The 12,685-nt window shown below is 46.8% G+C and overlaps 1 protein-coding gene across 1 annotated transcript in view; it reads right to left on the bottom strand.

The window, feature by feature from the left end:
• Positions 1-8,216, bottom strand: part of LOC140725808 (lipoma-preferred partner homolog) — a 466,117-nt gene extending 457,901 nt beyond the window's left edge. Inside the window, exon 1 of the mRNA XM_073041777.1 lies at positions 8,090-8,216. The gene's annotated coding sequence lies outside the window, so the exon portion shown is untranslated. The remainder of the gene's footprint in view (positions 1-8,089) is intronic.
• Between the last annotated feature and the right edge of the window lie 4,469 nt (positions 8,217-12,685).

Here is a 12,685-nt window from a genome sequence, read left to right as displayed (position 1 = left end):
GCAATTAGATTCTAATTTATTCAGAAAAAATTGTAAACAGTAAAATCAATCCCAATTGTGAACATAAAATTCAATGACTTCTTTGCTCCTGCTCCTCATTCATGATTTTGTCAAAACGTGGAACTTTCTTGCTGACTGCGATCCGCAGGTCTGCCTGTGGATTCAGGCGATTCCTAGATTTTGTCTTGATTGACAAAAGAGAACTGAATCCAGATTCACACAAGTATGTTGTTGCAAATGGAATGAGGACACGGAGTGCTTTTCCACCAAGTCTTGGGAACATATCCAGTGCTGCAGACCAAAACTCCTCCAAAGTCTTGCTTTCAAATTGCATTTCAAGAGCTCAATTTGTCCACAGATCATTTTAAGATCTTCCTTCAGCTCTTCATCATCTGATATTTTCTTCAAATTGTAGGAATATGGATTCATGATCCATTCTTCTGAAATCTTCAGGTCTCCAGCAGCAAAATATCCTTCAAACGATTCTGACAGTATTTCCAAATGAGCCACAATTTCTTCACGCACAGTAGGAGTTATAGATCCAGCATCATCAACCATGTCTTCTAGTGAAGGAAAATTTGAGAGACTGCCTCTTTCCATCCTTTGATGCCAAAGACGTAAATTTGATGCCAAAGACCTCTCCCCTTACCACCATTCCGGGCCCCAGACAGTCCTTCCAGGTGAGGCAACACTTCACCTGCGAGTCTGCTGGAGTTGTCTATTGCATCCGGTGCTCTCGGTGTGGCCTCCTCTACGTCGGCGAGACCCAACACAGATTGGGGGACCGCTTCGTCGAGCACCTCCACTCCGTCCGTCACAATAGACAGGACCTCCCGGTTGCCACCCACTTCAACTCTGCCTCTCATCCCCATCTAGATATGTCCATACATGGCCTCCTCTACTGCCATGATGAGGCCAAACTCAGGTTGGAGGAGCAACACCTCATCTACCGTCTGGGTAGCCTCCAGCCTGGTGGTATGAACATTGAATTTTCCAATTTCTGGTAATTCCCTCCCCCTCCCCCCATCCTAGGTCCCTCTCTGCCTCTCTCCCCTTTCAACTTTCTGCTCCTTTACCTCTACAGTTCTTTCATGCTTATCCCCTCCCCCCTTTATCCTTCCTCTGATTGGTTCACCACCTGGCACCTCTAGCCCTTCCCCCTCCCCTATCTCTATTACTGGGCTTCGGCCCTCTCTTCCCCCCCCCCCCCCCATTCCTGATGAAGGGTCTCGGCCTGAAACGTTGGCTACTCTTTTCTCACAGATGCTGCCTGACCTGCTGAGTTCTTCCAGCGTCGTGTACGTATTCTTTGATCCACAGCATCTGCAGTTGTATTTTTGTGTTAACATTGATGAGATTCCTCAACTCTGAGTTGTAACTCCCAGGTAACACTAATGAGAATCCTCAACGCTGACTCGGACAGCGGGAGACTGGAGTGAGTTTACGTCTCTCTCGACTCGGGCAGCGGGAGACTGGAGTGTGCTTGGGACAAATGTTACTACCACTTCTCAAGGTACACTGGCAGCTGGCTGAGTAATGACTTGTGACTCGTCACTCAAGGACACAAGCCACTCTTTATCACACCCCCTGAAATTCCATCTCGCACCCACTGGGGGTGCGGGCACCCCAGGTTGGGAACCCCTGCGCTAGAGGCAGGAAGCATGTTCCCGATGTTGGGAGTCCAGAACCAGAGGCCACAGTTTAAGAATAAGGGGTAGGTCATTTAGAACGGAGTTCAGGAAAAACTTTTTCACCCAGAGAGTTGTGGATCTATGGAATGTTCTGCCTCAGAAGGCAGTGGAGGCCAATTCTCTGGATGCTTTCAAGAAAGAGTTAGATAAAGCCCTTAAAGATAGCGGAGTCAAGGGATATGAGGAGAAGGCAGGAACGGGGTACTGACTGTGGATATCAGTCATTGAATGGTGGTGCTGGCTCGAAGGGCCAAATGGCCTACTCCTGCACCTATTGTCTATTGCTCCTGTCGAGACTTTGGAGAGGGTACAGAAGAGGTTTACCAGGATTTACCTGGATTAGAGGACATGTGCTATAGCAAGAGGTTGGACAAACTTGAGTTGAGGGGAAATCTGATTGAAATTTATAAAATTATGAGAGACATAGATAGAATAGACAGACAATATTTTTTTCCAAGTGTTGAAATGCTGAACAACAGAGGGCATGTATTTAAGGTGAAGGGGGGCAATTTCAAACAAGATGTAAGGGGCAAGTTTTTTTTTACACAGAAAGTGGTGGGTGCCTGGAATGCGCTGTCTGGGGTGGTGCAGATACATTAGGGACTTTTAAATAGACACATGAATGTGAGGAAAATGGAAGGATATAGCCATTGTGTAGGCAGAGAGATTAGTTTAGTTGGCCATTTGATTACTCATTTAGTTGGTCTGGCAGAAAATTGTGGGCAGAAGGGCCTGTTCCTGACCTGTACTGTTCTATGGCCTAAAACAGACTGGCAGAGTTTATTTCTGATATGATGAGAAGCTGAAAGGTGCCAGTGTTCTGAAAGTTGATCTATGTAGGATCACCACACAATGAATAAAATCTTTATTAAAAGAGAACTTGAGTACAAGAGTAGTGACATCTTACTCCCATCATATAGAATCCCGGCAAGACCACACCTGAAATATTACACACATGCCTGCTCTCCCTTTCCAAGGAATATAAGAATCGAGGAAACTTAGCCAGCTCCAACATGGGCACAAGCCTCCTCAGCATCAAGAGCACCTTCAGAAGACACTGCCTTAAAAAGGTAGCATCTCACATTAAGGAGCCCTATCGCTCAGGACGTGTCCTCTTCTCATTGCTGCTATTAAAGAGGAGGTACAGCAGCCTGAAGATACACTCTCAATGTTTCAGGAACAGCTTCTTTCCCTCTGCCATCAGATTCCTTTAGCCAGAGTGGTGGATCTGTAGAATGCATTGCTACAGACAGCTGTGGAGGCCAAGGCATTGGGTATAATTACAGTGGAGGCTGACAGGTTGTCTTCGGAAAGCGGAGCGGAGTAATGATGACACTAAACAGCATCTTCAGAAAAAGCTCTATTTCCACCTTTTATTATTCCCTTTCAGGGTTCTTTTGTAGACCCTGACCTTGCTTTGACGCTGACTTTGGTTCTTTGCGGGAACGTTCTCATGGGTTTCAGGACTGGCCTTTGTTCGGCAAGCCAAGAGCTTGGCCTGAGAGTCCGGCTCAAATTCAGAAGACTAAGATCTCGTGGCTCTGAAGATGGGTGGATTGAGGGTCGGTGTTACGGCAGAAAACCCGGGTGTCATCGGGGAAGTCAGGATATCTGCTGTGGGCCCAAAGACCTGGGATCTTTGTAATCTTTGGGCACAGAGCTCAAAAAAAGCGATGTAATGGACCTTTTTAACATAGTAAACCAGCCAGTTGTTTGTTATGTCTTCCCACTCACTGGAAAAATGGAGGCATCTTTTTCTCCCTTAGTAGGGAGAGAGAGAGAATCTGTGGTATGTCGTATGCAGGATGAAACACGAAGTCTTTGGGGTAACTGCAAGTCTGTGTCTTTGCTATTGCTTTGCTCACGGTGAGTGCTCGGTGGCGGGTACCGATGCTTGCCATTTTTTGCTAGTGGGGGGAGGGGGGATTGTTGCTCGCTGCCGCTTACGCGTGGGAGGGAGGGGAGCTGGGGGGGACTTTGGGGTTCTTACGTTTATCGTCGTTCATTCTTTGGGGCACTTCACTGTTTTTGTGGGTGTTTGCGAAGAAAAAGCATTTCAGGATGTATATTGTATACATTTCCCTGACATTAAATTGGATGTTTGATAATCAGAGCATCGAAGGCTACAGGGAGAAGGCTGGAAAATGGGGTTGAGAGGGACAATAAATCAGCTATTGTGGAATGGCGGAGCAGACTAAATGGGCTGAATGGCCTAACTCTACTCCTATATTTTTAGGTCTTATGGACAATGAACCCATGAACAACACCACCTCAGTATTTTTGTTCTCTATTTGCACTAGTTACTTAATTTTTTATGTACTGTATATATTTCTTACTATGATTTATAGTTACGGTATTTATTGTTATGCATTGCAATATACTGCTGCTGCAAAACAACAAACTTTATGACATATTCCACCAATGCTAAACCTGGCTTTAATTGTGAATGCTGCTGCTGACAAGCTCCAAACCGAGACCCAATCCTAAAGTGGAGTTTGCACATTCTGTTACCACGCTACTTTTCTCAGAAAACTCTGGCTTTGCTCTGCATCTCAGACTGATAATGGAGTAGTCTGCTGTAAACCATCCCCTCTAAGGGCTGGGGAATGATGTGGCAGTTGATGGGCATATGAAAAGAAACAGGGAAAGAAGTTCCGGGGGGGGGGGGGGGGGGGGGGGGGGGGGGGTTGTGACTGATATAAGTGCACTAAGAGCCAGCAAAGATTTGACAGGGCAAACAGCCTATGGGAGAAGAGAATAAGAAAGTACAGAGCAGTTTGGAGTTCAATTCCCACTGCTGTTTATAAAGGAGTTTGTACGTTCTCTCTAAGAACTGCATGGCTTTCCTGCGGGTGTCCCGGTTTCTTCCCACAGTCCAAAGACGTACCAGTTAGTAAGTTAATTGTTGTAAATTGTCCTGTGATTAGGCTGGGGTTAAATCGGGGGGTTGTTGGGCAGTAACACAGAAACATAGAAAACCTACAGCACAATACAGGCCCTTCAGCCCACAAAGTTGTGCCGAACATGTTCATACCTTAGAAATTACTAGGCTTACCCAGAGCGCGTCCCTTCTCTATCACCTGCCTATCCTCCCTCACACACTGACTCCTGGCTTTCTCTATTTGTGAGCCAGCTGCTTCTTCCCCAGTCTCTTCAGCTTGGTTCCCACCCCCCCCAACAATTCTATTTTAAACTCTCCCCAGTAGCCTTAGCAAACCTCCCCGCCAGGATATTAGTCCCCCGGGATTCAAGTGCAACCCGCCTTTTTTGTACAGGTCACACCTGCCCCAAAAGAGGTCCCAATGATCCAGAAATCTGAATCCCTACCCCCCTGCTCCAATCCCTCAACCACTCATTTATCCTCCACCTCATTCTCACATTCTCACCTCACTCCACTCACTGTCTCATGGCACAGCTTGTCTTTTCAAGATTCAAGTACATTTATTATCAAAGAATGTACAAATTACACAAACTTGAGTTTTGCTTGCTCACAGGTAGCCACAAAGCAAGAAACCGGAAAGAACCCAATTAAAGAAAAAGAAGAATAAAAAATAAAAATGAAAGACCAACACTCGATGCATGAGGAAAAAAAACTTGCAAACAATTGAAGCGAACAGCAGCAGCATTTCAAACCAAAATACTGTTTAATGTGTCTATGCTGCATACTACACCTTGAATTATAATTCACATTTTATGAACTTATGTGTGGTAATAATTTTGTTTTATGTGCTGTGTTTAGTGGGTGCACCGTTGTTTGGTTTGGTTGTATATATGTACAGTCAGATGACAATAAACTGGAACTTGAAGGGCCTGCTCTGCACTGTCTCTAAATAAACAGACAGACAGATAAGTAAATGGATAAATAAGAAGCTTGCCCAATGGAGATCAGAACAAGAAGTGATCTTATTGCAACATATACTGTAGATTCTGAAGCTCTTCATGTGGATATTTAGAACTGGCAGGCAGTTTCATTATTCGAGATCAAGACTGGTGAGGGCAGACTATTTCCACTGGAAGCATATGCAAATAGTGGGAATTCTCAGCCCAAGAAAGCGATGTTGTTGAACATATTCTAGTTGGAGAATGACACACTTGAACAAAGAATTCAAGAAAACAGGAGCAGGGGTCAGCCATTTGGACCCTCAATCACACCTCAGCATTTTATTTTGTATTTAGAGATACATTGTGGAACAGACCCTCCAGCCTCACCACCCAGCAACCCCTGATTTAACCCTAATCACAGGACAATTTACAATGACCAATTACCTTGGCAAACTTCTATAGATGTGTGGTGGAAAGCATGCTGACTGGCTGTGTTACAGCTAGTATGGGAACAAAATGCCTTTGTGTGGAAAATCCTACAAAAGGTAATGGATTCCGCCCAATTCAGCACGGATAAAGTCCTTCCAACCACTGAGCACATCTAAATGAAACATTGCCATAGAAAAACAGCATCTATCATCAAAGATCCTCACCACCCAGGTGATGCTTTCTTCTTGCTGCTGCCACCAGGTAGAAGATACAAGAACCGCATGACTCACACCACCAGGTTCAGGAACAGTTACTACACTTCAACCATCAAGTTCTTGAACAAAAGGGAATAACTACATTCATCTATTTCTGGTCTTCCTACAACCCAACAGTCTCACTTTAAGGACTCTTCATCTTGTTATTTCATGTTACCATTGTTTATTGCTAGTCATTTATACTTGCATTTGCATAGTTTGTTGTTCATTGATCCTGTTTACAGTTACTGTTCAATAGATTTGCTAAGTGTACCTGCAGGAAATTAAAACCTCAGGGCTGTATGTGGTGACATACATATACTCTGATAATCAGTTTTACTGTGAACTTTGAACTATGGGAAGAAGCTGGAGCATGCGGAGTAAACCCATGCATTCCATGAAGAGGACATACAAACTCCTTACAAAGGTTGTTGGAACTGAACTCCAAACTCTGACAGCCCAAGCTGTAATAGTGTTTCGCTACCGTGGCACCCCATATATGTCAAGCATTATCTATACTGACCTCAACCCTCCATCTGCGCTAATTCCCCATCATCTTCAGAAATATTTATATTATCTCCGTCTCCTAGACTTCCCATCACCATCTATGCCAGATTCACAGCCATCTGTAGGAAGAAATTCCTACATATCTCCAATTTAAATGAGTTCCCCATCACCTTATAACTATGGTGAAACTCTCCTACTGAAAATTAGGGGGACAGCAATTTTTGAGGAGAGAGGGAGGGAGCGAGCGAGAGAGAGGGGAAGGGGAGTGAGAAGGAGGAGGAATGACAGGGAGATCCTGAGCCTAAGGTTGAACAGTTCTTGATCATCCTGAATGGTGAGCAGGTTGCAAGGCCAAATGGCCTGTCCTCAACAGGAAGCTGGGACCCTTCAGCAAGACCAGCCATTTCAAGCACCTTACTGCAAAGCCCGCACAAGATACCACACCATTGACCATCTCCAACAGTCAAATGCACAGAAAGATCTCACAATTAGTAACTGTCTTCGACGAACAACAGGGTCTGAGCCACACAGCAAGATCCCACAAGTGAGCTCCAACAGCTGGGTGCACAGCAAGATCCCACAACACTAGTGACTCTCCAAATGTCAAATGCACAGCAAGAATCCACCAGTAACTGTCTCCCGTTAACAACAGGACCCGGCCCCCGATCCCCCCTCCGGCCGGTTATACACTAGAACAGTCCCATAAGCTCAGGATGGCTCCCCGGTCCCGGATCCTGATCCCAACCAAACCTCCCCTGCTCTGTCGGCAGCCCAGTCCCTCCCGCTGCCCCAAGGCTCCCTTGTGGCGGTCCTGGTCCCAGTCTCCACTCCTTCCCGCCTCCCCGGTGTCGGTTCCTGGCCCCGGTCTCCACTCCTTCCCGCCTCCCCGGTGTCGGTTCCTGGCCCCGGTCTCCACTCCTTCCCGCCTCCCCGGTGTCGGTTCCTGGCCCCGGTCTCCACTCCTTCCCGCCTCCCCGGTGTCGGTTCCTGGCCCCGGTCTCCACTCCTTCCCGCCTCCCCGGTGTCGGTTCCTGGCCCCGGTCTCCACTCCTTCCCGCCTCCCCGGTGTCGGTTCCTGGCCCCGGTCTCCACTCCTTCCCGCCTCCCCGGTGTCGGTTCCTGGCCCCGGTCTCCACTCCTTCCCGCCTCCCCGGTGTCGGTTCCTGGCCCCGGTCTCCACTCCTTCCCGCCTCCCCGGTGTCGGTTCCTGGCCCCGGTCTCCACTCCTTCCCGCCTCCCCGGTGTCGGTTCCTGGCCCCGGTCTCCACTCCTTCCCGCCTCCCCGGTGTCGGTTCCTGGCCCCGGTCTCCACTCCTTCCCGCCTCCCCGGTGTCGGTTCCTGGCCCCGGTCTCCACTCCTTCCCGCCTCCCCGGTGCCACACTCACCACCGCCGCTCGAGCCGTCCCGGGGCCGCGCCTAACGTCACTGCGTCACCGCTCAACCGCACCGCGGGAGGGGGAGGATGAGGGGTGAGTGTGAGGGTCGGCTGTGGAGGATGAGGGGGTGAGTGTGAGGGTCGGCTGTGGAGGATGAGGGGGTGAGTGTGAGGGAAGGCTGTGTGGATGAGGGGGTGAGTGTGAGGGAAGGTTGTGGAGGATGAGGGGTGAGTGTGAGGGATGGCTGTGAGGATGAGGGGTGAAAGTGTAGGGGTGAAGAGTTAGTGTGAGCATGAGGGATGGCTGGAGAATGAGAGGGTGAAGGTGCAGGGGTGAGAGTTTAGGGTGAACGTGGAAGTGGTGAGTGTGAGAGATGGCTGTAGAATTGAGGTTTGTAGGCTGCAGGAGATTTTATATAACCATATAACAATTACAGCACGGAAACAGGCTATCTCGGCCCTTCTAGTCCATGCCAAACGCTTACTCTCACCTACAGAACCACAGAACAATATTTGCCCAGGGATTGATCTGTCTAAATGTTTTTCAAAAGCTCCAATATTGTCTCTTTCTTAAACTCATTAACACATTAGCCAATTCTCTGTTGACCTCCCAGTGGTCAACACTGAAGCAAGGTATTCATGAAGGACCTCCCCTACCTCCTCCAACTCCAGACATTCCCCCTTTATCCCTGTTGTCTTACCCTCACTCTAGTCATCCTCCAGGTCCTTATATACATGTAGAAAAGGAGCTTTGAACAGTGAAGTTTTGAGAAAAGGGGATTTCACTCAGGTCCACTGCTTGAGTAGGAAAGGGGGCGGTGGGTCGCTGCAGCAAAATAGAGCTTTGACCAGCGACCAATCCGGACTTAGAAGTTTTAAGAGGAGGGGATTTCAATCAGGTCCACTGCCCAAGTAGGAAAGGCAGTAGTAGGTCACTACAACAAAAAAGAGTTTTCACCAGTGACCAATACGTGCTTGGGATTGATTAGCAATCACAAATTAAAGGAAGGCAGGGGCAAGTGCAGTGGCCGTTTCAAAGTGGACAGAGAGTGGTGATCTTGAGACTTTAGCTATTCAAGGCTTCAGTCAGAAAAGCAAAGGAAAGAAAAGCTCAAAGTTAATTTTTTTTCCCTTCCTTTCTTTATATCTGCTCAGCTAGGACAGCAGAGATGCCAGGCAGGATAGATGAATGCTCATCTCGTGGGATGTGGGAAGACAGAGAGACCTCCGGTATCCCTGATGACTACATCTGTGAGATGTGCATCCAGCTGCAGCTTCTATCAATCCGTGTTGAGGAGTTAGATGGAACTAGATGAACTCTGGATCATTCGGGAGGTTGAGGGGTGCTGGATAGGACATATAGAGAAGTAGTTACACCCAAGGTGCAGGATACAGGAAACTAGGTTATAGTCAGGAAGGGGAAAGGGTTTAAGGAGCCAGTGTACAGTACCCTTGTGGCCATCCCCCTCAACATATACCACTTTGGATACTGTTGGGTGGGTTGACCTTGCAGAGGAAAGTCACAGTGGTTGGGTCGCTTGCACTGAGTCTGCCTCTGTGACTCAGAAGGGAAGGGGGAAGAGGCAAGCTGTGGTGAGAGGGAATCTATTAGATAGGGGAGCAACAGGAGGTTCTGTGGGCAAAAACAAGATTCCCAGATGGTATGTTGCCTCCCTGTTGCCAGGATCTGGGATATCTTTGATCAAGTCCATATGACCAGAAGACCATAAGATTTGCAGCAGAATTAGGCCATTTGGCCAATTGAGTCTGCCCCACTATTCCATCACGGCTGATCCAAGTTTCTCTCAGCCCCAATCTCCTGTCTTCTCCCCATATCCCTTCATGCTCTGTCTAATCAAGAATCTATCAACCTCTGCATTAAATATACATAAAGATTTAGCTTCCACAGCTGCCTGTGGCAAAGAATTCCACCATTTCACCACTCTCTTGATAAAGAATTTCCATTTCATCTCCGCTCTAAATGGACACCCCTCTATTCTGAGGCTGTGTCCTCTGGTCTTAGACTCTCCCACCACAGGAAACATCCTCTCCACAACCACTCTATCAAGGCCCTTCACCATTCAATAGGTTTCAATGAAATGACCCCTCATTCTTCTGAATTCTAGTAAATTCAGGCCCAGAGGTATCAAATCCTCTTCATATGACAAGCCATTCAATCCTGGAATCATTTTTGTAAACCTTCTTTGAAGTCTCTCCAGTTTCAACACCTCCTTTCTAAGATAAGGGGCACAAAAATTCTCACGATACTGGTAGTGAGACCTCACCAGTTTCAACACTACATCTTTGTTTTTATATTCTATTCCTCTTTAAATGAATGCCAACATCACATTTGCCTCCCTCTCCATATACTTAACCTGCAAATTAACATAGGAAATCCTGCTCAAGGTCTCCCAAATCTCTTTGCACCTCAGTTTTTTTTTTGTATTTTCAAGTTCATGACCATACTCTTCACAAAACTGTACTCCATCTGCTACTTCTTTCTCCGTTCTCCTAATTTATATGTCCTTCTTTAGCCTCTGTACTTCCTCAAAACCACCTGCCCTTCCACCTATCTTCATATCGTCTTCTAGCTTTAGAACTTTGCAAGCCATCAATTCTATCATCCAAACCATTATAGATATAACGTTAAAAGGATCATTCCCAACACAGACCCCAATGGAACACCACTAGTCACTGGCAGCCAACCAGAAAAGGCTCCCTTTATTCCCACCCTTTACCTCCTGCCAATCAGCCACTGCTTTATCCATGCTAGAATCTATCCTGTAATACCATCAACTCTTATAAACAGCTTCATGTATGGCATCTTGTCAAAGGCCTTCTGAAAATCCAAATACACAACATCAACCAATTCTCCTTTTTCGTTCTTGATTGTCATTTACAGAAAACCTACAGCACAATACAGGCCCTTCAGCCCACAAAGTTGTGCCGAACATGTCCCTACCTTAGAAAAATACTAGGCTTACCCATAGCTCTATTTTTCTAAGCTCCATGTACCTATCCAAAAGTCTCTTAAAAGACCCTATCGTATCTGCCCCCACCACTGTTGCCGGCAGCCCATTCCACGCACTCACCACTCTCTAAGTAAAAAACTTACCCCTGACATCTTCTCTATACCTACTCCCCAGCACCTTAAACCTGTGTCCTCTTGTAGCAAACATTTCAGCCCTGAGAAAATGCCTCTGACTATCCACACGATCAATGCCTCTCATCATCTTGTACACCTCTATCAGGTCACCTCTCATCCTTTGTCACTCCAAGGAGAAAAGGCCAAGTTCACCCAACCTATTCTCATAAGGCATGCTCCCCAATCCAGGCAACATCCTTGTAAATCTCCTCTGCACCCTTTCTATGGCATTCACATCCTTCCTGCAGTGAGGCAACCAGAACTGAGCACAGTACTCCAAGTGGGGTCTGACCAGGGTCCTATATAGCTGCAACATTACCTCTCGGCTCCTAAATTCAATTCCACGATTGATGAAGGCCAAATGCACCTTTTTAACCACAGAGTCAACCTGCGCAGCTGCTTTGAGTGTCCTATGGACTCAGACTCAAAGATCCCTCTGATCCTCCACACTGCCAAGAGTCTTACCATTAATACTATATTCTGCCATTATGTTTGACCTACCAAATGAACCACCTCACACTTATCTGGGTTGAACTCCATCTGCCACTTCTCAGCCCAGTTTTGCATCTTATTGATGTCCTGCTGTAACCTTTGACAGCCCTCCTCACTATCCACAACACCTCCAACCTTTGTGTCATCAGCAGAATTACTAACCCATCCCTCCACTTCCTCATCCAAGTCATTTATAAAACTCATGAAGAGTAAGGGTCCCAGAACAGATCCCTGAGGCACTCCACTGGTGACCAACCTTCATGCAGAATATGACCCGTCTACAACCGCTCTTTGCCTTCTGTGGGCAAGCCAGTTATGGATCCACAAAGCAATGTTCCCTTGGATCCCATGCCTCCCTACTTTCTGAATGAGCCTTGCATGGGGTACTTATCAAATGCGTTGCTGAAATCCATATACACTACATCTACTGCTCTTCCTTCATCAATGTGTTTAGTCACATCCTCAAAACATTCAGTCAGGCTCGTAAGACAACGACCTGCATTTGGACAAAGCCATGCTGACTATTCCTAATCACATTATACCTCTCCAAATGTTCATAAATCCTGTTTCTCAGGATCTTCTCCATTAACTTAGCAACCACTGAGGTAAGACTCACTGGTCTATAATTTCCTGGGCTATCTCTACTCCCTTTCTTGAATAAAGGAACAATATTCGCAACCCTCCAATCCTCTGGAACCTCTCCCATCGCCCATTGATGATGCAAAGATCATTGCCAGAGGCTCAGCAATCTCCTTCCTCACCTCCCAGAGTAGCCTGGGGTACATCTTATCCGGTCCTGGTGACTTATCCAACTTGATGCTTTCCAAAAGTTCCAGCACATCCTTTTCCTTAATATCTACATGCTCAAGCTTTTCAGTCTGCTGCAAGTCATCACTGCTATCACCAAAATCCTTTTCCATAGTGAATACTGAAGCAAAGTATTCATTAAGTACCTCTGCTATATCTTCT

This window comes from Hemitrygon akajei, chromosome 3, assembly GCF_048418815.1.
Source record: "Hemitrygon akajei chromosome 3, sHemAka1.3, whole genome shotgun sequence".
Lineage (NCBI taxonomy): Eukaryota > Metazoa > Chordata > Chondrichthyes > Myliobatiformes > Dasyatidae > Hemitrygon > Hemitrygon akajei.
Note: the sequence above shows the minus strand (reverse complement) of the source record. Positions and strands in the feature narration are given on the sequence as shown.